The following is a 23957-nucleotide window of genomic DNA, read 5'->3' on the forward strand; positions in this document are numbered from 1 at the left end:
GATACCCTTTAACCTGATACCTTCTATATTTTATTGAGGTTATTGATTATTTTGTTGTGCTTTTTGTGGTGTCGTGTTGTGTTTGCACTTTTTGCTGAAGATTCTTTTGTTACATAGTTAAATTATATACATATTCTATGCCTTTTTAGATTAAATTTACGATTGTTTTAGGTGTGAGTGTCAATTATTAAACGCTTTTATACCTGCTATTCTAATACCTAACAAAAATATAGTAAAAATTTAATGAATAACATAGTATCTCAACCTTCAACCTTAGCCATAAATCAAAAATACACATCCAATCTTAACTCAACTTAAGTTCTATGTTAAAACAGCTTTAGGCGTATAAATCTAACTTTTTAAGCTAGGCTTATTTTTTATCGACTCGATAAGATCAATTAGTCGGAATTGTCGCACAATCTGTCAGCGGTGAGGGCGTTTCGATATCACCCGCTGATCGATGTTGGCTCTTCACTAAATTCAGGGGCGGTATACTTTTTAGCTATATGCTCATTATGACCGCAATCTTAGTAGTATCTAGTTTTTTTTGTCCAATACGTTAATTTTTACTAATGTGTCAGGTCGTGGGCCATTTTAATGTTTTAAAATCTGTTTGATGAATATAAGTATAAATTTTCTCTGTAAATGCATAAAGATATAAAACCAAGTACAAGAAGTACATACGGTGTACGCTTCTTAAAATGAATGTTGACCAGATAATAATATATTTTTACAAAAAAAAGTCACATTGTTATGAACGAGATAGTATTAGATATATTTTAATTGATAGTATTTAATGTTACACATGATCGTGATAGTCAAAGAAAAAATATCACTTAGAAAAAAAGTAGAGTAACATTATTCCCATGATCTGACCAATTTCCTTCATTATTCACCAATTCAACTACCAACTGTATCATTCAACTGCGTATCTATTCAAATTTGTATTGCAATTTAAATTGTTTTATCTATAAATGATCTCAATAGCGTAATACAATTCTACATGCTCTTTGATCTAATAGTCGTTCATTTAAAAATTGAACAATGGGTTAACAAGTTTAGTAACTCAAACTCTTATGGCCCTTGAAAGTAAGTTTTTTTTCGCTCGCTATTTTGGTTATCAAGAGCCAAGATATCATGAACGTGAATTGAAATATATCTATGAATTGTGGTTCACATCGTTGTTAATCAAAACTGCGATTGTTGGCTCTCACATCAAATACAGTCTTTATCATTAAATTTTATTTGCACTAGTTATACGATTTTTGTTAAATAAAAGAATCAATGGAGAGAACAATTGATGTAAGGGTGGTTTTACATTACGTAGTTTATAAAAGAACACCGCAATAAGTTATTAAGTATCAGAAAATTACTGACTAGTGCATACTGAGTGTATGAAAAGTGGCTACTTCGGACAAACAGTTTAAGCATCAAAATTGAAAATTGCCAAAATAAACATCATAAATATTTAATGACAGATTTTAGTTTTGATTTATTAAGGTAAGAACTTTCTTTACACTTTGTCGTAAAAAATACGTTCTTCACGTATTTTTTTATCTAGTGATGTAAAGTCCATTTATTTATGAACACTGAATTATAAACTAAACAATCTAAAAATAGTGTGACTGTATCTTTATATTGAGTTCAAAATGAAATCACAATAGTACTCGTAGTAACAATCCCGCTTGATAGATCGATGATCTGATTCAAATCTTAGGTGTTTTATAACAAGCTTGAAACATTTCGTTAATTTAATGTTCTAATCTGGATTTACTCGCTACGTTACATGCCGGCAACTACCTTTTACTTTGTTGTAACGTTTTTTATACGATTATTTGAGTTGTAATGGTATTTGTTATAGAGCTGTTACATTCAATTTACTTTCAATTTTAGTTCTGAATTAAGATAATAAATATATCTTGTAGTATCTTAGTGAAAAGTTTTGATGATCCGTTTTAATGGTTCCCGATCATGTGCTTCCTACATTGAGGTAAAAACCTGTCGAGGTCATCCCGCCATCTCCGTCTGGGTCCTCCACGACGCCAACATCCATCACATCCGATACAATTACAAAAACCTTAACCTAACTCATATATACAAATGGCGGTCTTATCGCTTAAAGCGGTTTCTTCCAGATAACCTTAAAAATATGTGTAACACAAATACCGCACCTAAGTTCGTCGTACGCTTGCCGCTGGCCGCGCCCGCCCGTGATTTACCGCGCTTGCCGCGATGCTCGATAGCCCTTACTTATTGTTATAGTAAAATTTGATCGCCGATGCCATCGGTTGCCCAACACTAATTTATTCGATGTCTCCAGCTTTTATTGCGATTAATCGACGCGACTTTTTTTGTACTGGTTGCGGCTGAGACAATGGGCTTTATAATATTTTGTTTTTTTGTGTGTGCCGGTAATAAACGCCTTGTAAGGTGAAACGCTGGTTTGTAAAATTTGCATTTGTGCAGTCACGATGGGGGACTAAAGTAGACTTATTTCTTAGGATTTTACATCACATAGCAATTCACATGTCATCTCAAATACTGCTTTTCGGACGCATGAAATTGATATGAAATCAATAACTATTTAAGTATTGATTATGCATAAGCAAAAATTTCGTTAAAAACCTCTAAATTCTCCAAGATAAATATGTATCATTTAAATACTCGTTGCCAGTTCCACTTTTCCGTACCTTTTTTTCATGAAACAGTCACAAGTTCCAATTTTAAAAAGTTCCGGCACCGCGCTCCTCGTCCAAGGCAAAGGAACAGCGCTAGACGGCCTTGAGTGCTACACAAAGATGCATTGTCCGATGCATCGCTCTTTGGAACGAATCCAATATTGTTGGGCGAATCCACCGATCCGGACAATCGTGACCTCCAAATTCCTCATTTGAATATTCGAATCCACTCAAACCGTTATAACCACCACAATCCCGCGCAGTTTAAAACTAACTCAATGTGAATGTGATAGGGTTGAGAGTGGTTGAGGACAGAAAAGTCCCGCAAGTATGCCAATTAGTTTTTAACATTAAGGCCAGGATGGATTTGTATTGTTCATCAGGTGACCTTCTTGAAAAAGGGCCTGGTATGACAAATCCCATGGTCTTATAGGCCGTTGTCAAGGTTACTCTGGTGTTTACTTCCACATTAGGAATGGGAGACAGACAATAAATAGTAGAATTTATAACGGAGATGCGAAATGGGGGGTCTTGGCATGGATGTCTGGGCTTTTACTTGGTAGGTATGATTCATTATAACGCATAATAATACCGTTACTACGTGCTTATATTACTTAATAGAATTGTAGTAGTAGTATAGTAGAAGCTACACTAACACTCAAAGACCACAGATGTGGTTCCCGGTTGGAACATATATTTTTATACTGTTGTTACCAAGTTTGGTGAGAGAATGAAAAGATATTTGGGAACTAGAATCTACTCCAGAACTAAAGGAGCATCCTCAAGAAACAACCCCGGCGTACCCTGGACAATCTGCCCTGTTGACTGGCTAATATTTTATCCACAATGACAAACCAAGCCTGTAAGGGTTTTACCGACGCACGTGCCCAAACTTAGATTAACAATATAAAACAAGATGGAGTGTCAGTGCAAAAGTAACATCTCGTCAAATTACACTCCACTTCTACTGTTAGAAGATTTGTGACTTTATTCTTTGGTACAGGTGTTTGTAATTAGGTTGAACTTAAAACGGTTTGACAGTAAACTAAATACGGACAGTTTTTTGCTTTTTTTTTTGTATGTGACGCACCATCTTGTTGGCATATTGTTAATCTAAGTTACCGACACGTGCCCATATAATAAATACTGTCACAAAACATGTAAACCTGTCACATTCCAACTTTGTACATAAAGTGCCAATCACCCTCATACCACTGGGACGAGACAAAGGCTCAACAGCAATATTGTACACAACACAAGCCATGAATGTTAATTTCTAACCTGCTAAAGAAAGATGTCTAAGTGCCGTTTAAGGAAGAGCTTGTGGGATTTACGATGATCGACGTTATGATTCACCGCATAATATTAACTTCTTGGCTGCAATACTCGATCTGAAAGTATGAACTACGAAATTGATACAAATACAAGTTCCGGTGACAAAGCACCAAATTATTCCTAAACAGAAAAGGAAACAAAAAAAATAATGTGTTAAAATTTTTGATTCAATATTATTTATTTTAATGGCTCTATTAGGTGTCGGCATTTTGTGGGTGGAATACGTATTTATTGATTTTAAGTGAATCTTGATTTATCACCTAACAAGGGATACTCGGTAAATAAATACACTTATCTATCCAGGACTAAGTGAATCTCTCCCGTATCACCTGCGATCTCGCACAGATCTCACAATTAGCGTCTGCGGTGGCGCGGCGTGTCACCGGCGCCCGCGCAGAGGGATCACTCTAGTATGAGAACTACGAAGAATAACGAAACTTAGACTATACCTAGTTAGTTTGTTTTTGTAGAGCTAGAGTAACGGTCGAAGAGCTGTTGGCAGATGATATGCTAGATCGTCCAATGTCATCTGCAGGGTTGCGGGGAAGCATTGAACCAGAGCGGCACAGAACCGGAAAATCGGCGTACAAAAAAGGAGGTCTAACGCAACAGTGGGCGATAGAGGGCTGATGATGATGATGATGGAAGCTAGAGTAACCCTCCAGTCAGCGGCGCCCGCGCAGCGCGGTTGTTCTAGGTTTACGCCTTCACGTGTCCGCTGCGATCTAGATCGTATCTCGTGACCTAGGTCCGATGAATCTTTGCCTATTATTTTGGTACTAGAAAGTATTTCTTAAATCGATATGTGTATGTATAAGAACCATCTCATTTGTTCTTGAAATAGGGTTACTTGAATATTACGAGTATTGTAGTGAAGAAAGAGTTTTGTATTTTTCTATTCAACTCAACAAAAACCGTTTGATTACGGTTCACAACCATCATAACATTATACATTAGAATTAATTCAATATTTACAAAGACATCAATTCAAAGTTATGAATGAACGGGCTTTCCAATTCTTATCTCTCAATTCTGACGGCATAGTTTATAACTTTATATTGTCAGATGAATTTACAAGGCAATATTAAATTAACACCAGTCTTAATAAACGCTATATTCGATGTAGCCGGGATAAAAGGCAACGGAAATAAGGTGTAATAAAAAATATTGGTGCGAAAATAGAAAGCCGGAATTACGCTATTGTTAAACAGTGATATTTTTATGAATTGTCACAAAATAGCACCTAAAATGAGCACATGTTAATTTTTCTATCGCGCGCTGTTTTATCTTTAGATTTTGACGCGTAAAAATAAAGTAACTTTTTGTGGCTTTCTTTTGTGCTTTATTCACAATAATTGATAACTGTTGAAGTTGATAAATATAATTTTGGATGAATCATAAAACGTAGTATCTCGTGAGTTGGGTGTTACAGAATATGTAGGGCATAGGAAAATTTACGGATTATGAAAATATGAAATATGTGCTTTAAAACTCTGCCAACGACAAAGAGAACGGTCATGATGTATGAAAATGAAAAAAATATTTATTTACGAAAGTATATTTAAAATCTATCCTGGCTACCAACCTAAGATACCGGGAGGCAGGTTTTTTTACCTGATACAAAATGCTTTTTAACATCAACACATTGTCTTTCTTCGTAAGAACTATATAAAAAAAATACAGTAAGAATTACGTAAATAAAGCATATTTTATATCGTTACACAATGTTTAATAGCTCAAAATAAATGAAGTAAACATTATCTAATCCGTGTAAACTATCCATTCATTTCAAATGACACAAAAAATAAAATAAATAAACCACCATCCACGCCCTAAAACTATGTCAATTCATATTCAAGACACTTCCATTATCAAGTAAGTAGAAAAAAGCATTCACAAATTGATTACTACCATTAGCAGCGTGTTGAAACATGGGTGTTAAAAACCTAAATATATTCAACAACTCTTCATAACCACAATCATAGTTCACACTGAACTGCATAATGAACGTTATGTCTTTGAAATAAGATGCAAGTTTAAGCACGTCTAAAGGCACACTTACATTGGCTAAGGGACATCGCCCTTACAAAAATGGACCAAATTAATAGTTTGACGTTCGGAAAGGAAGGTTGACAAATTAAGTACAGAGATCCGAAATAAAATGAGTTCAAGAGTATGGTTCGTATTTATCTCAGACAAAATAAGAGAAAAATAGTTAGATTAAGAACATCGGCTATGTAGAGCTATCTAATATCTAGTCTAAGGTAACCAAATAACTACTACTAAGGGTGTTTTTTGTCCATGGTCAACTTAAAACATTATTCAAGTCACGTGTCAAGCATGACAGGCTGCATACGAATTTTGTTGGTTTTTATCTAATAGTTGCCATTTTTGACCATTTTTATTTAATACTTGATCTAAAAACCGGCCCTAACAGTTGTAAGTAACTTAATAAACCATACAAAATACATCAACGTGGTGCTTCAGGCCCGAAGTCTACTAATTGACAGTTAATTCATGCCATTGACGAACCACTGAGACTGAACTTCAACCGCCACTTCAAAAGTATTCATGATAATCATAGAACAACGCGGACTCGGGTGTGCCCTCGGGAAGCGTCATAGCGATCTTTCTTGATACAAAAAAGTCTGCCAATTTATGCGGGGGGAAATTTTACCGTTTACCATGATTATGTCCCATTTGATATGTCATTATGTGTTTTAATTCCCAGCAATAAGGGTTACGTGAAGTGACATTTTATAATGAACACAGTGTCTTAATTTTTCTTGCCAATGGATGTAACAATTATTGATAAGTGTTATCGATGAATTCGAGAACATGGGTTGGAAATACTAATTTAAATTAGTTAAATTATGAATGATTTTTAAACGATTTTTTTTTTTAAATAACTAACTTATCCTTAAAAACGAATAAATAACAAATAAATGACGCACATAGTCGTTTTTTGGTACTACATTAAATTTGTACTCACGTGATATGTCACGAGCGGTATCGCCGTTTTTGATGAGTACCTACAATGCATTGAAGTTGCCGGGTTAGTGCAACCCGACTGTCAGATGTTTTCAAGCTGCCCAACTGACTACGCTTAACGACTGCAGCCGAAACAGCAACCGGGACCGTCCGAAGCACGGAAGCGTCCAGAAAAAAAACATTTGAAATCGGTCACCTATCCAATAGCTAACTGTGCCATGTGCTGCTTAACCTCAGCGATCACTGAAGCCAACTCGATTTTCCAACTATGACCTTTTTTGTCGATAAATATCTACATACCGGTACATCACTATTGCATTTTTTTACATTAGTTGCTAGGCAACTGCTAATAACAATAAACCATTACCGAAGGCGATCAAATCTATAAACAAATCCGGAAATCCGAATATTCTATGAAATTAAGCTGTCATTTTAGGATGTGAACAAATCATTTTCAATGAAACGAACGCTTTGCCAACTAGAGTCTAGTGAAAACTGAGACTACTACTGAAAAAAATGCAACTAGTTTTTATAAAGGTCCGGGTCTCCTATTTACGCCGTAGGTCGCCTCCAGCGTCACGCCGTAGGCCGCGTCAAGATACTCACTACGTCTGCGCGCCAACGTCGGCGTGTGAGGGAGACCGCATCAGTACATTTCTATAGTGAGCATCGTGACACGGCCTACGGCGTGACGCTGGACGCGACCTACAGCGTAAATAGGAGACCCGGGCCAAATCGGTGGGCCTTTCTGGACCACTACCTCGGCAGAGGGGAACGTCCGTCTATTTCGTCTCCAGACCATTCATACTCAATGATGATAATAGACTGCCAAATAATTTTTAAAAGTGATATTTCCTAGTGTTTGTCAAGTATAGAATTTACCTACATCTATTAAAATTTTGCGGACTTACACACCAGATGCAACGCGTTGAATTCTTTTATATGAACAATTTTTATACAGGTGTAAAATGACTAAATAACAGTAGATTCAGTCGATTGAAAACTACACAGACATATACGTACACACATACACTTTAAACTTATGATACCATGTGGCAAATCAGGCTTACGTCGATGCCTACAAAGAGTAGTTCGCAAAATATAAACCAGATTTTCTACTCATCATTACAAATCATCCATTAAAAAGTTCCAAGACCCAAAATTAAATAAATAGTTCGTAACATTGTTTTGTCAAAAGTGTATTTGTAAATTATGACAGTTAAAGTTACACTACGTCCCGAACTTTCCATATGAATCTTATTTCTACAAACACATTGAAATAAAAGAAACATTCTTATGCAGCCTCGAAACACATCTCAACAAAATAAACACCAATTAAGAACGACATACTATATCGTCAAAACGATACAAGCCCAGATCTCTATGATAATTTAAACAAGACAAAACGTGAGGAGACAATTTCGAATCAAAAACAACTTTTACAGAAAAGACCACACAGCGGAAAACATTTAAAAATTCAAACCATAAACTATAGATATTAATAACATCTTATTATCATACTCTTGTTAAGCAGTTCTTGGGTTACAATGGATATTACAATTTCTTTTATGTGTTATTATAGCTGGGATCTGGTTTTTTAAGAGAAATGGGGCACTGATGTTGTAAAATGTGTATTCTATTGTGTATCGTGTAATTTTCGTGTTGTTTGAGTGTAAGTAGGTAAATTAAATATTTTATAACTACCAGTAAAAGTTTTACATAAAAAAGTTTTTTTTTATTATAATGTTTGATTGTCACATTGTCAGTATCCTAAACTGTTGGGTATGTTTATATGTAGTATCATAAACTGGAAACTCGTGGAATTGTTTCTTTGCATGTGAGTGTTTTATTTTATACTATGTATGATAATTACAATACATAGTATGATATAGAGTAAAACACTCACGTGCAAAAAACCAGTTCCACTTACAAAAAAAAAATATTTTTGTTTGTGGTTGGTAATAATTTGATATTCCGTAAAATGTACCTACTTAAATAATTCAAATAGCTTAGTGGATGTTTTTACACCATCTGAGAAGTAATAACTAACGTTGAACCCTCGACAATCAGCAATAAAAGTAGCATAACTTTTAAATGGCTAAACCGATTTTATTACAATATGGCTAAGAACACTCAGGGTAATATTAGGTACCTATGTAACACCCTAAGACACAAAACGAAAATGGATTCAGCCGTTTCAAAGCTACGCGGGGTTAAAAACAAATCGCGAATTTGTTTGGCGCGTCATACTTGCGCAGTGCCATACAAATTCGCCTTTATTTTTCACTACTCGAATGGTGTGTAAAACTCCCACTAGGCTCTTAGACTCGTCCAGCCAATATTTAAAATAATAGTACCTTGGTCTTTCTTACTCCAAACACGAGTTATAATTTTGCAGCTGTTATTATACTGACTAAAAACGTTTACTTAAAATGAAGATACTAAAGAATAATAAAAAAATGTACTAATCCATCGTATTTAAATAAACGCAATCAAAACTACTCACATTACAATTACCGTATTCCGTTCAAAGTTTTAATAAATCTTGTAGTAGCTTAAATTGCAAAGGATTTTAGAACCATACGATCTAATAAAAAAAGACCTCAAACTCTGACACGACCTTGCACTAAATTGTACTGGAATCTTATTATTCAATTACAATCAACATTATGTCAAGCTTCCTATTCTGATTCACGAAACTATTCAAAATCTATTACAGACATACATACATATGCACTCTTGACTGTAATCCTCGAAGGGGTAGTCAGAGGTGGCTCACAAGCGAGTCACCCTCTTTTCGCAGCACATTATTTCTACTCACGTGATAAGTCACGTGATCAAAAACTATAATGATGAAAGTAATTTTAAACATTTATAGACATTTCTGTCGCGGTCACCATATAGGAATAGTGGTTAGAGCAGAGTAAATAATATAATATGACAATGATTTAGGTTCAACGACACATGATGACAATATTTGAATCGTTCAAATAGAATCGACTAGTTCATATTAATACTCCCTATCGTCTATATTAAATATTAAAAAATACATATATAATATGAAATATGTACCCTCAGACATACTCGTCGTATTGTAGTAGTAGTCGTAGGATAGTCCACCATTACAGAATACTCAGTAATGTGTAGATTTTCTCAGCTCTGTTATATTGTTATGTTATGGAACAATAAGCTAGAGTTTTTGATATGCCTTTGTCATGTGACCTTGGGGACAGTATGTTATTGTACTTTAGTAGACAATTGTACTGGAAAATCTAGCGAAAATGACTCTTTAGGATAAATGATTGTTTCCTCAGGAACTTGCAATTACTGTTAGATATTGCGTCAAAGTTTGAATGTAACATGACATGCTAAGGTATAGGTACAGTATTTTATGTGTAGGTGGAATATATGAAGAAATCTATTATATGTGCATTATATTATGTACCTAGTTAAACAAAGTCTTTAAACAAAAGATAACAGAAATCCATGAAACCGGATACTTATGCATATAAATAAGAACAACAATAAAAAAACAAGACTGCAAAGTATGTAATTACATTATTTATTAGGACAATGAGTGATATTTTGGTATAAGTACAGTTCCCACATTATAAAGTATCTACAAAAAGTTCATTAAGGAACAGTGTTTCAGTGACCTAAATTTTTTTTGAGACCTTGTCATGATATTAAATTAATACAAAGTTGAGTTTTTACCTACGTAATTGTATGTTATGTTGATATAGATAATCTGGGAATTTTAGTATTTAAAGTGCATTTTTTTGTAAACTATATGACCATGTTCGTGGTTAAGTTAATGATTTCAGAGGTTTTCTATCTAAAAGCAATATTTTGTTCGTGTTTTCTATTCCAAATCATAATACCCAGGACCGCACCAATAAATCAGATTTGCATGCAAGTATCAACATTACACCTTCCGGCGCGACCAACCTTGAAGTATACGCTTAGCCCAACAATGGTGTTCAAGCTGTTATTAGATTAGCTAGTATCAAGACCGGCCTTGCACTACATTCACGGATGACAGCCGCGGCTAAACGTATGCCTCTTCTTATCGCTATATCACAGGTTTATGGTGTACTGTTGGAAACGTAAGTTCTTCATTTGTTTTTTGACTATTTGATTAATATTTTTTTTATAATGGCAATGCAATCATAATTTCTACTGAGGAGGTTGCAAAGCTAGAATAATACTGCATTGGCACACTGAATTAATGGTGAATCGCTTACCCGAAAAAACAAGTAGAATAAATTTATATTGTTTTATAATATTACACTTGCGAATAACGAAAAAGTCGAGCCATTTCCGTTCCACATGTTACTTGAACTTTTAAACGTGAGCGCATTCTATTTCGCAAATGATCAATATCGAATTAGGATGTGTGGTTCCTTTTATTTTAACTATATATTTTTTTTAATATTTCAGCTGTCCAGCCTTAATATTTCAGTGACAAAAAAAAATAAGACACTTTTATTGGAGATAGTCCACACTGAAGTAAAGTCAACTACTTAGAGCGTGACCGATGACATTGCACTGTGCCTATATGAATGAACGTCTACATAACATCAAGTATATACTCGTAGGTTGACTTTTTTATATTGAAAGAACATCATGGCATGGCATCATGGCTAGCATGTGCCACGTACAATCAATATAAGTATTTAAGAAACGCAAGCTGTGTCGGCAACTAGTAGAGTATAATCTTAAGTTCTTTTAATTGTCTAAGGATACATTTATCGTAGATTATGTTCAGTTTTGTAGATCACATATAAAAAAAAAATACACCGATGATATATTTTTACCTACTACTTATGTTTATTAATGTGATGTATTTAAGTTACGATTTCTTTAATAAATTATAGTAGCAATTTAATTTTCAGGGTTGTGACTGTGATTAATAAAGTTTATTGAACAGTTGCTATTTTTTTATAATTTGTTATATATCATTTAACTGTATTTGAAAGATTGTCGTATGCTATATTTGTACTTATTATAGGTATACAATACACACACACAGTACCTTCATTTACCTATGCAGTATTACTTACCCGAGATCATTAAACTACAATGTTGCTTGTAGTTTTTGTAGTTCAACTTTACAGCTTTCAACTTGCAAATTATATTTATGGTGATGCGAAATGTATGGAACAAATGCCTTTGCACTGGACCTTACAAATGATCTGGAATTTAACAGTGCGTCTGATATAGACGAGCATATTTCCATCTTTAGGGCACAAGCAATACCCTATTACAAATATTTATGTTTAAATAAATATCTGTGCCAGCCGAGGATCGAACCTGATCCTCGCCACTGCAGCCGGAGTTACTAACCACTGCGCTATCCGTATATTTTTTGACAAACAGCTTTTGTAGGTTGATGCAACTATGGCGTAAGGGTGACCCAAACTACATTTGCATAGTGGCTGTCTCCACTCTGGAATACGTTTACAATGCCAGATAGAGATGTGTGGCTAGTCCATTGTCATTATTATCTACAGTCATATCATTTAAAAAAATTGGATCGAAAGTAAAAAATCACATACTTATCAAAGAAACGTAAACTGAATACAAAGCTCCATTTGTATTGTGTATTACATTTCCAGTGCAACAGTAAACTTTATATCCGACATTTGTATACAAACAATAGCAATAGCTAAAACCAAAGAAGCACATCATTTTGAGAGTCTGTTGCGCTTAAAGTTATACGACGAGTAGCCACAAGTGGTTAGTAACTCCGGCTGCAGTGGTGAGGCTCAGGTTCGATCCTCGGCTGGCACAGGTATTTATTTAAACATAAATATTTGTAATAGGGTTAGGTTGTGCCCTAAAAATGAAATATGCTCGTCTACAGAGTGTTGTTTTTCGGACCCGACAAACTTTAAGGGTGGATCCTACGAGTAATTTTATCGAGAAAAAACCCACAACCTATTACAAATATTTATGTTTAAATAAATATCTGTGCCAGCCGAGAATCGAACCTGAGCCTCACCACTGCAGCCGGAGTTACTAACCACTGCGCTATTCGCATATTTTTTGTCAAAAAGCCACCAGCGTAAGGTCGACCCACACTACGTTTTCATAGTGGCTGTTTTCATTCTGGAGTACCTACATTTACAATGCCAAATAGAAATAGCTAGTCCATGTCATTTCTAAAGTCATAACCTTCAAAAATTTAGGATCGAATGTAAAAATACACATAATATCAGAGAAACGTAAACTAAATACAAAGCTCAATTTACTTATGGTACTTATGGTATAACTTACAAGGTTGTAGTTTCTACTCTAGCATTTACTGTCTATGAGGGTGACGTAAAACATTGCGTTTGGATAATAAAATTGTTTAGTACTAGAGTTATGAGTATAACAAACCAACGCTGCTTTAGATTTACTATGAGCTGAGTACTTTAAGTTTGGACTACTGCGAAAAGGCATAGCCTGTAGTGATCACGACACGCAACCTCAATTGCTTCCTTCAAAGATAGGGTCAGGACGAAAAGATTAATCAAAGGCGTATGGTATTAAAAGCGTTGACTTACCAACATCAACTACTAAATGCAATAATTCGATATAAAAAAGTCACTAGGGGATTATTTCGTTCCACAAATGTGGCAAGTAAATTATAAGGACAAAAAGGCCGAAGTCTAAAGTTTACGAAGCTCGTATTATGTGCTCTGTTTTATAGGTATTCTGACAAAAGACTAAGTTTTTAGCCATACTTCGGTCTGCAGTAAATATTACATTTTCAGTGCAACAGTAAACTTTATATCCGACACTTGTATACAAAAATAGCAATAGCTAAAACCATAGACGCATATAATTTTGAGAGTCTGTTGTGCTTTAAGTTATACGTCGAGTAGCCACAATGATAAAATGTATATGTATAAAGTAATTAACTTCAAAATGCAGTTTCATTACCGTTTTCACTTATTGAATAACTTTTCCATACTAAGGGTTGAAAATAAAGTGAAATAACCCTTTTAGATATTAGGTTAAGTAGGTATGTTAAGATAATTATGCTGAATGCTGATGACTATAAAAAGTTGGTGTTGGTTTTTGGGTAAATAAGACCAGGATTACTTCGATTTACGGCAATATTTATTTTTCCAAAATAAAACACAAGTAAGCTTCACAAGAGGTTAGAGAGCAAGTGACATTGACAACTGTCAAAAAACTAACGTCATCTGTCATCAGACAAAATAGTGGTCTGTGCTTTTGTTTACATTCTAACACCTACCCTTAAACAAAACACCTACCCTTAAACAATACTCCAAGTATCTACCTACCTAGTATGTCTAACAAAATCTAAAATACTTTGCAAGTATAAGCATTATAATTATAACATAAAATTATACAAGGTTCATATAGAATTAATAACAAAACAAACAAGTTATACCTACTTAGAAAAACAAAGAGATCAGTTTTTCATGTTTTTCCTTTGACAATGATTTAGTTAGCACATCCGCAAACATATCTACAGTAGGTACATAGTTTAAAATAACAATTTTTGAACCAACTAAATCTTTAACAAAATGGTGCCTCACATCTATATGCTTAGACCTTGCATGATAAGTTGCACTTGTACATAGTTTCTGTGCAGACTGGTTATCATTATTTAAATTAATGTTATAATATTTACCAGTACATTCATACAAAAATGTACGCAAAAATAAACCTTCCTTGGAGGCGTCAGAAATTGCCATGTATTCAGCTTCTGTACTAGACAGAGCAACGGTTCTTTGTTTTCGACTTTCCCATGATACAACAGATTTTCCTAAAGTGAAAACATACCCTGTGTAGGAACGTCGATCGACCTCATCTGCAGCCCAATCAGCATCTGCGTACCCAGTTATTTTCATGTCACCTTTTTCAAAAATAAGACAATAATTATACGTACCCTTTAAATATCTGAGCACCCTCTTAGCAGCTTTCCAATGAGTGTCCGAGTAACAATTGTTAAATTGACTGAGGTAACTAACAGTATAAGCAATATCAGGTCTCGAACAAACTGCCAAATACACCAAACATCCAATGAGATTCCTATAGTCATAATTACAGTTAGAGTTTTCTTCCTTATGCAATTTCAACCCACTTTCCATAGGAGTAGATACAGGCTTACAATCAGTCATATTAAACCTTTCTAAAATCCTTTTTATGTAGGCTGTCTGATCCAATGTGATCTTCCCATCTTTATTGATAATTCTCATACCTAGAACTTGACTTGCTGGACCTAAATCCTTCATCTCAAACTCATTCATGAGTTGCTTCTTTATATCATCCTTCTTAAGCTGAGAGGCCTTCGATGAAAAAAGGATAATATCATCAACGTACAAAGCTATGATGATTAACTCATGCTCCTGACCATGAATAAATACACAAGGCTCCGATGATAGTTTTCTGAATGCTAACTTGTCCGTTAACACCTTGTTTATTTTTTCATACCAGGATTTAGCTGCCTGTTTAAGCCCATAAACAGCTTTATTTAATTTACAAACCTTATTTTCATTTTCTTTTGAAACAAATTGCTCCGGCTGTTCCATGAACACGGTCTCCGACAGATCACCATTGAGAAATGCCGTTTTTACATCTAAATGCTCTATGCTCATGTCAAACTGAGCAGCCAGTGCTAATAATACTCTAATCGACGAGTACCTCACTACTGGGGAGAAAGTTTCTGTATAATCAATACCGTACTTTTGAGTGTATCCTTTTGCCACAAGTCTGGCTTTATATTTAATTAATTCTCCATTAAGCCCTCTTTTCTTAGTAAACACCCATTTACACTTTACAGTCTTTTTCCCCTCAGGTAAGTCAACAAGGCTCCAGCATTGATTATCCAGAAACGAATTGTACTCATCTATCATTGCTGCCTTCCATTGATCACCTTCACTGCCCTCCAAAGCCTCTTGTACTGTCTCAGGAACATCAGCGTCTTTGTTCATTACCCCTGCCAGCTGAGCACATTCGGCAGACTGCATACCTTCAGTTGTCTCGCCTTGTGAGTCTTCAGAATCATAGTCGGAGGAGCCTGGAACATAAGTTTCATCGGACGAATTTCCTGTTCTATAATCCTCAGAAGAGTCTGGTGACTCAGTTAAATCAAATATCGTTAATCGACGACGATTTGTTGGTCTACACTTTTCAGGGGATGTTACTGGTTCAGAGTCTTTGGTAGCATCACAGTCATTAGACTGACTTACAGAAAATATAGTAGTGTTATTTTCTTTATTATCATCATGTGACATACCCTTTTTAGAAAATGAATCTTCTAAGAAGATCACATGCTTTGCCTTTATGCATTTTTGAGGACACAGAGGATCCACTAATCGATATCCTTTAGTATTTTCGCAGTATCCAACAAAAATATACTTTTCACTCTTTGGATCTAACTTCTGACGGTTTGTTACTAAAGCATAGGCCTCACATCCAAATATTCTAAGATGTTTTATATCTACCTTTTTGTTTGACCATTTCTCCTCAGGAACTGCTCCCATAACTGCCTGTGTTGGTGAGCGATTCTTAAGGTAGACCGCCGTGTTGACTGCTTCCGCCCAGTACTTTTTACCCAAGCCAGAATCTTCAAGCATGCAACGAGCCTTCTCCACGATTGTACGGTTAGCCCGTTCAGCAACGCCATTCTGAGGGCTACAGTATGGCACTGTAGTCTGGTGTTTGATCCCACAAGTCGTCAGATAATCCTGGAAAGAATGATTAATGAATTCTCCACCATTATCACTCCTTAAAACCTTAATCTTTTGGCTTGTTTCATTTTCAACTAATGCCTTGAATAACTTAAACTTCTCAAAAACTTCATCTTTCCGTTTCAGAAAGTAAATGTAAGTTTTTCTCGAACAGTCATCAATGAAAGTTACGAAGTACCGAGCACCACTATGTGAAGATTCCTCCATTGGTCCACATACATCCGCGTGTACTAGGCCTAAAATTTCCTGTGACCTATTCATACACTTCTTCGGAAACGGTAGCCTCGCTTGCTTACCCCTTATGCATGCAACACAGTTACTAAATACAGTATTAGAATAATTCATACCTGTAACCATTCCATTCTTCATGAGATTCATGCTTCTTGCATTGAGGTGACCGAGTCGCTTATGCCATACCTGTTGTGTCACTGCTGGGGCCGCAGTTGCAGACACATCAACTGCACTCTCACATTCCGCATCCTGGAACTCATGAGGGGTACTTAACCCTGTACTTGAACCTGTACAAGACAAATTCATGGCAATTTCTGACTCCTCCCTACTAAACATGAACTTCTCATTGGTATCAAGTCGATAAATACCATTTGAATATGATGCTGTAGCTAACACTTCACTACCATCATAAATTTTACAACATTTCAAGTCAAAAGTAACAGTGTAACCTTTTCTTGCGAGTTCACTAACTGATAATAGATTTGTAGTTAGATTGGGCACAAAAAATACATTGCTTATTGTCCTTACTATAGAGTTCTTTAAACCAATCTTTATATTACCGCACCCTTTGGTAAAAAGTTTATCACCATTTGCCACATTTATTTCCCGAGGATTGTCCATGACTAATTCACTCATTAATTCACTGTTGTTACACATATGGTTTGTGGCTCCGGAATCAATATACCAAGAATTATCCTGCACTTTCACTGATAGAGCGGTCAATAAAGCTTTGTCCTTGCAATATGACCCACTACTCGCTTGTGACGGTTTCCCCGAAGTATTCTTAGGACAATCCTTCTTAAAATGTCCTGGCTTCTTGCACTTAAAACATTTATACACCTTTCTTGCGACTAAGGCAGTGACCTCAGAATGCTCTGACTTGTCATCACGCCTTTGATTTTCTTGTAATAGCTTTGCCTTCACAGTTTCTGAAGATAATTTTCCACTTGTGTTCTCCAAGGCCATGATCAGAGGGTCGTAATCACATGTGAGACCACTCAACATGATTATTGCTATAAATTCATCGTCCAAGGGTGAATCAATGTCCTTTAATTGCTGTGCAAGTTCTGTGATTCGTGAAATGTAGCTCTCCATACCACCCACCTCCTTCAACTTGACTCCAAACAGAGATCTTAACAGACCCAGCCGTCTGCTCAGACCTTTGTCCTCATAGGCCTTCTGTAAATTAGTCCATGCTTGGTATGGCGTTTCCGCATTCCGAACGTGGTTCAATGCAGATGAACTTACTGAGAGACATATTTTGGCTAAAGCCTTTTTGTTCTTCTTGTCATCTTTGCATCCAGATTCTGATTCTACGCACTCATACATATCTTCATGCAACAATAACATGCGCATCATGAACTTCCAATTATTATAGTCTTCCATGCCTTTGAGCTTATCAATTGGAATCCCAACATTGTTAGCGGAGCCGGCCATGTTTTACCTTTTGAGGTTACCTTATATGCCGGTTATACAAATATCTGAAAATAAATCCTATTCGCACGAAATATTTACTTATTAATGCGCGGAAACTGTCCTGGGCCCATAACCTGTTGGTTTTTGGGTAAATAAGACCAGGATTACTTCGATTTACGGCAATATTTATTTTTCCAAAATAAAACACAAGTAAGCTTCACAAGAGGTTAGAGAGCAAGTGACATTGACAACTGTCAAAAAACTAACGTCATCTGTCATCAGACAAAATAGTGGTCTGTGCTTTTGTTTACATTCTAACAGTTGGATGTACGAAATAATTTGCAACTTTACGTATTACCGAATTATTATTTTTTATTTTTAAGAAGGCCGTTTGAGGCCATTATTTAATACTATTTTGGATGCTGCTATGTACAAATCCAGTCATTACGATAAATTGGCCATTACATTAAAATGCATACCAGATTCCTGTTAGAGATGTACTTTTCCCAAATTAAAGATATTATTGCATATTCATAAGTACAATTCTCAATGTTCATAACATACAATAACGAACCTAGCGCAACACATTCGTATTCTAAATTCTAAATTTGCGAACGCAACATGCACCAGAGTAATTAAACCACAGATCAACTTTCAAACGTTCTCACAGTCGAGCGATCGATTCTTTAAATCGAGTTAAAGCTCAGACTGCGTCTAATTGATAAATAAACATTCGATTCAACGCCCATGTCTTTAATCCTTTCTAATCGTATGGGATCGCATGATGGATCGGCTGCGAAACGAAAAGGATCGGCTACTAAAATCGTGGCAAAAATAAAATCGATTAAAATGTCAAAGCGATTTTGTTCAATGTGATTTTGTGATACGGTTGTCAACTGTTTAACATCCATTCTTGCTTTGCGTTCGTCTTTGTAGAAACTAAAGAGAGACAAAGAGAAAGACATGATAACTAAAATTTGGTATTTTTAATGACCGTTACAACAGTTATTTACATTTATTGCGTTTTTGTCGTCACAAACTATTTACTATTGCAGATACTATACCACCTGCCACCTACTCCACCTTTATGACACTGTTGATTCCTAAGTACTCGTATGTAATATGTAAGCTATAAATTTATTCGTTATCAATAAATAATTGAGAACAAATAAGTACTTTTGAAAAATCTTTTGCAAGTAATTAGGTATTTCAATGTACATTCATGTTATGGTGCCGAGACCTTATTTTAACCTAAAAAACCTTTTTAATTAGCGTAAATTGACGTTTCATTAAATGTTACATGGGTTTCGCCCGTTCACGGTTCTATGTTAGTAATTATGTTAAGCCCAACATTCAATCATGATCAGATCAGTAAATTGACATGTGGCCGCGAGTCTGACGGACAAATTAGCGGCGACTACCGTGGCGCTACTGTATTGTTGCTACTCTGTGCATGTTAGGGTTGTCACAAATTACAAATTTTCTTTTTAAATAATTTTACTAGCTAATTTATTTTTACTTTGTAATTTCTCTACGTAATGTGTTTAACTGGTAAACATTTGTGTTCTGAACTGATAAGTTTGTGTTAGTATAGGTTAGGAACTTGTCATTAAATTTCCTATAAGTTAATAACTCATTGCTTAGAATGTTTGCTAAATTCAAACTTTAAACTTTCTCGTGTTCTATCACTGCTACTAAATACGTGACAAATAAATAAATAAATAAATACGATAGAAATACAAACTATATGTATATTGTAAATTGAATATGACTTAAAAAATAACGTTATTAACAGCCAATAATCCTCCAATATTGGATATAGGCTATAGGATAGGCTTAGCCGAAGGCCACATCCTATCTATTATAGGAATGAAATATATATATACAGGATGTTGCAAAAAGGGTATAAGGTGAGGTGGGGTAAGACAATCTGCGGGGCAAGACTATCAATGTGTAATAACTAGTTATACGCAGCTTTATTCTTTAGATAGTTACGCTAGTAATGTGGCAAACACTCAAACACTTCTCGGCTCAAATTACAGATGACGCTATTGTACGTTCAAAAGGTGAAAGCAACTTAATTCTAATTTTTCATTTTCGCGCAAAAAACACGAGGTCGCCGGTGTGTGTATTGATTTAAAGTTTTTGTGGAAAAAGTGAAGAATAAGAAACGTGATATGCGTGAGTATTATTGTAATATAACTAGCTTTTAAGTAATGATATTGGTGTAACGTAAAACCATTTCATTTAGAAAATATTGATCAAAACAAAAACATTACCTCAAACGTGCGAGGTGGGGAAAGACTATCAGTCCACCTGGGACTAGACAATCATATGTTTGTCTTGCCCCAAGTCAAGTGTAAGAAACCTTTTTTTAAAGGAACTGTATTTTAAATATTATTACATACGGTATTGCTCTCTCTGCAAAATGATACAGAATAAATGTTCCATTTTTATCTATGTAGATTGTAGGTATATTGGGATAAAATCTTTGAATTAAATAAATGTATTACTTATAGAGCTTCCACTATTTTATTGCATTTTTGACGTTTCCTTATGTCTGGTAAGTAAAGTTGGTTTTCCTTTGCAGTCATCAGATATGTATGAGATTTCGAATGTCAAAAAACCAATAATATAATGGACCGAGTATACGTGAATCAAAAACATATATGATTATTCTAAGAAGGCATACAGTCGGCCACACGCTACTTGCTTTGACTGCCTATGTTTCTAAGAAACTATGTGATAATATCTGCTAATTCTTAATTAGGTTTCGCAAATAAAATATAATTTTATTTACATTTAATTTTTGGTAATTTTTTTTACAATATTTGCCGGGTTTACACAGATTTTAGTCATATGTTAGCCTTCCCCCGAATAAAGAAAAAAAGGTACTGCACCTCTGATTTTAAAAATATATAATAGTCTTCTAATATATATTAGTCTTCCCCCAAATTAAGAAAAAGCTGAATAAGTAGAGAACTGTACCTTATTTTGTTATTTACAAAAATTTAAACCTAAGTGGCAAAGTTAAAGTACATGCTTTTTCGGTCAGAAGTTATAACAGTAGATTATTTCATAGAAAAAATCATAGTGTTGGTCTTACCCCGTTTCATGGGGCAAGACTAGCAGTTTGGATGGGGTCCAGAAATGCCTAAATAAATCTGATTCTAGTACACTTGCGCAAAAATCATAATACGGGTTTAAAATTGTAAAGAAATCTTAATTTAATGTTATTAGTCATTTTACTGTAAGTAGTGTAGTTTCAGTGTAAGAACATATTTTTCACTTTTAGAAATAAACTATGTTTGTCTTACCCCACCTTACTACTAAACCGAAAGGGGGTAAAGAATGACCCCCCCCCGAGTCAACGAGTTTTGCAACATCCTCTAAATTCTAACCACCCCTGAAACCCATAGTTTGACGATCATTTTCCGCCAACCCTAACGTTCTAAAATAACGTTCTGAATTGAAACGAATGAGATGAGCTTTCATCGCAACCGCCTTCATTCTTTATTTATTTTCACACTCAATATTTTTCTATGGCCATACAATTTCAATTTGGATTCAACGCGGCCTTACAAAGGGCCACAGAAAAAACACACCAATCCGGACCTACCAATTAATCCTGACCCATCAAATATGTACCAGGTCGTGCAACCCAAGAGTCTGCATAAAATGGCTGAACACTAATAAACATATCTGATTTATCAGACTTTTCGTATTCTACTGTTGGAAATATAACGCAAGCTTTAGATAAATAAAGTTTTATTTTAGCCTCAAAACGTTTTAAACTGTGTAAAAAAACTTATGTGTTAATGTATGTATTTCTCTTAAAATTGTGTCACTAACATGAAAAGCTTACCAAAGTTCCTATGACTAGAAATTAAATATACTCCCTTACAAAGTTGACAAATAACTGAAGTACAATTTAATTTAAAATATTGTAACGAAGATTTTTTGATTTATATAAAATAGCATTCATAAATTTACCAAAGAGTGTATTACCATTTAATTGAAATACAATTCGCATCGTTAGAGTAAACATGGAAAATAATATTATGAATGTACCTTTTTTGATGAAACTGTAGAATACTCATGTGATTCACATTTGATTTAAACCAATTAGAGATGCTTACGCGCAAACCTTTAATAGGATTAGTTCTTTCTATAACGTTATTCACTGTTTGAACTTTAGAAAATACATAAATCCGTTCACACATATTTTTTTGTTCAGTTTTCGACCCTTTCACTTACCTACTAGGTATTATTTTAAATTTCCATAGGTAGGTGGTAGGTAATTCGTGGACTTCTATCAATAACAAATTTATCGATGTAGGTAGGTTTACAATACAGATCCCGGTTTCTTTCAATTGTTTTTAATTTGTATCATGCTTACATAGTGTGTTTGCGGTTAATTTATTAATACAAAAACCGGCCAAGTGCGAGTCGGGCTCGCGCACAAAGGGTTCCGTAGCAGCAAAATTACAGTTAAATCAACCTATCTCAAAAACTATAAGAGATACTTTGATCAAACCAAAAATCGTTGAAAGAGTTAATTAGCATGCATCACCTCTATTTTTTTTAGAATTTTATACCCCGTAGTTATAAAAATAGAGGGGGGGGGACATACTTTTTACGACTTTGAGAGCTGATATCTCAAAAACCGTTCACTTTAAGAAAAATGTTTTTTAGAAAACTTTATATCATTTTAAAAGACCTTTCCATTGATACCCCACACGGGTATGTACATCGAAAAAAAAAATTTCATCCCTCAGTTACATGTATGGGGGGCCCCACCCCCAATTCTTTTTTTTACTATTTAGTGTCATATTTTTGTAGCGGTTCATACAACACATATTCCCATCAAATTTCATCACTGTAGTACTTATAGTTTCCGAGTAAATCGGCTGTGACAGACGGACAGACGGACAGACAGACAGACGGACATGACGAAACTATAAGGGTTCCGTTTTTGCCATTTTGGCTACGGAACCCTAAAAAGGTTGTTTTATTTAAATCCATTTGCGATTCTATCAAAATTATGTTAATCTGTGCTCCTTTGTTCGACTACACTCTTTTGTCTGTGAACAATCATCATTATCAAGGTGGTTTCATTTTATAATGTACATATCTTAATGGGACCACAAAAACTAAGATAGCCGCCCAATAAATTACTTATGCATAAATAAATAAACCATGCATTATTTACTAATCAATTTATTTATGGTTCTTTATCTTTTGATATAAATTTACTTACATTGAGAGTAAATTTGGTCTGTTTGCTGGTTTATTGAAGTCAACATTTAATTTCATTTTGGTTTTATCAGTATATTTCCCGTGCGCAGCTCACTGTTAATTAGGATGGCCGTGTGTGAGATGTCCCCAAATTTTAAACCCCCATGGTAATGGGAAGTAAAAATTTTACATTGCTTGCGAATGTATTATTATATTATAACACATGAGCAATTTGCATAATAATATTTCAAATAAGTACCTACCAATATTAACTATGAAATACCTGCCTTTTCTTCGCTATTTTAGAGTTAGTTCCTTAGTGATAACGGAAATTTTGCTGAAAAAGTTCAACCCT

Source organism: Plutella xylostella, chromosome 29 (assembly GCF_932276165.1).
Source record: "Plutella xylostella chromosome 29, ilPluXylo3.1, whole genome shotgun sequence".
NCBI classification, from domain to species: Eukaryota; Metazoa; Arthropoda; class Insecta; order Lepidoptera; family Plutellidae; genus Plutella; species Plutella xylostella.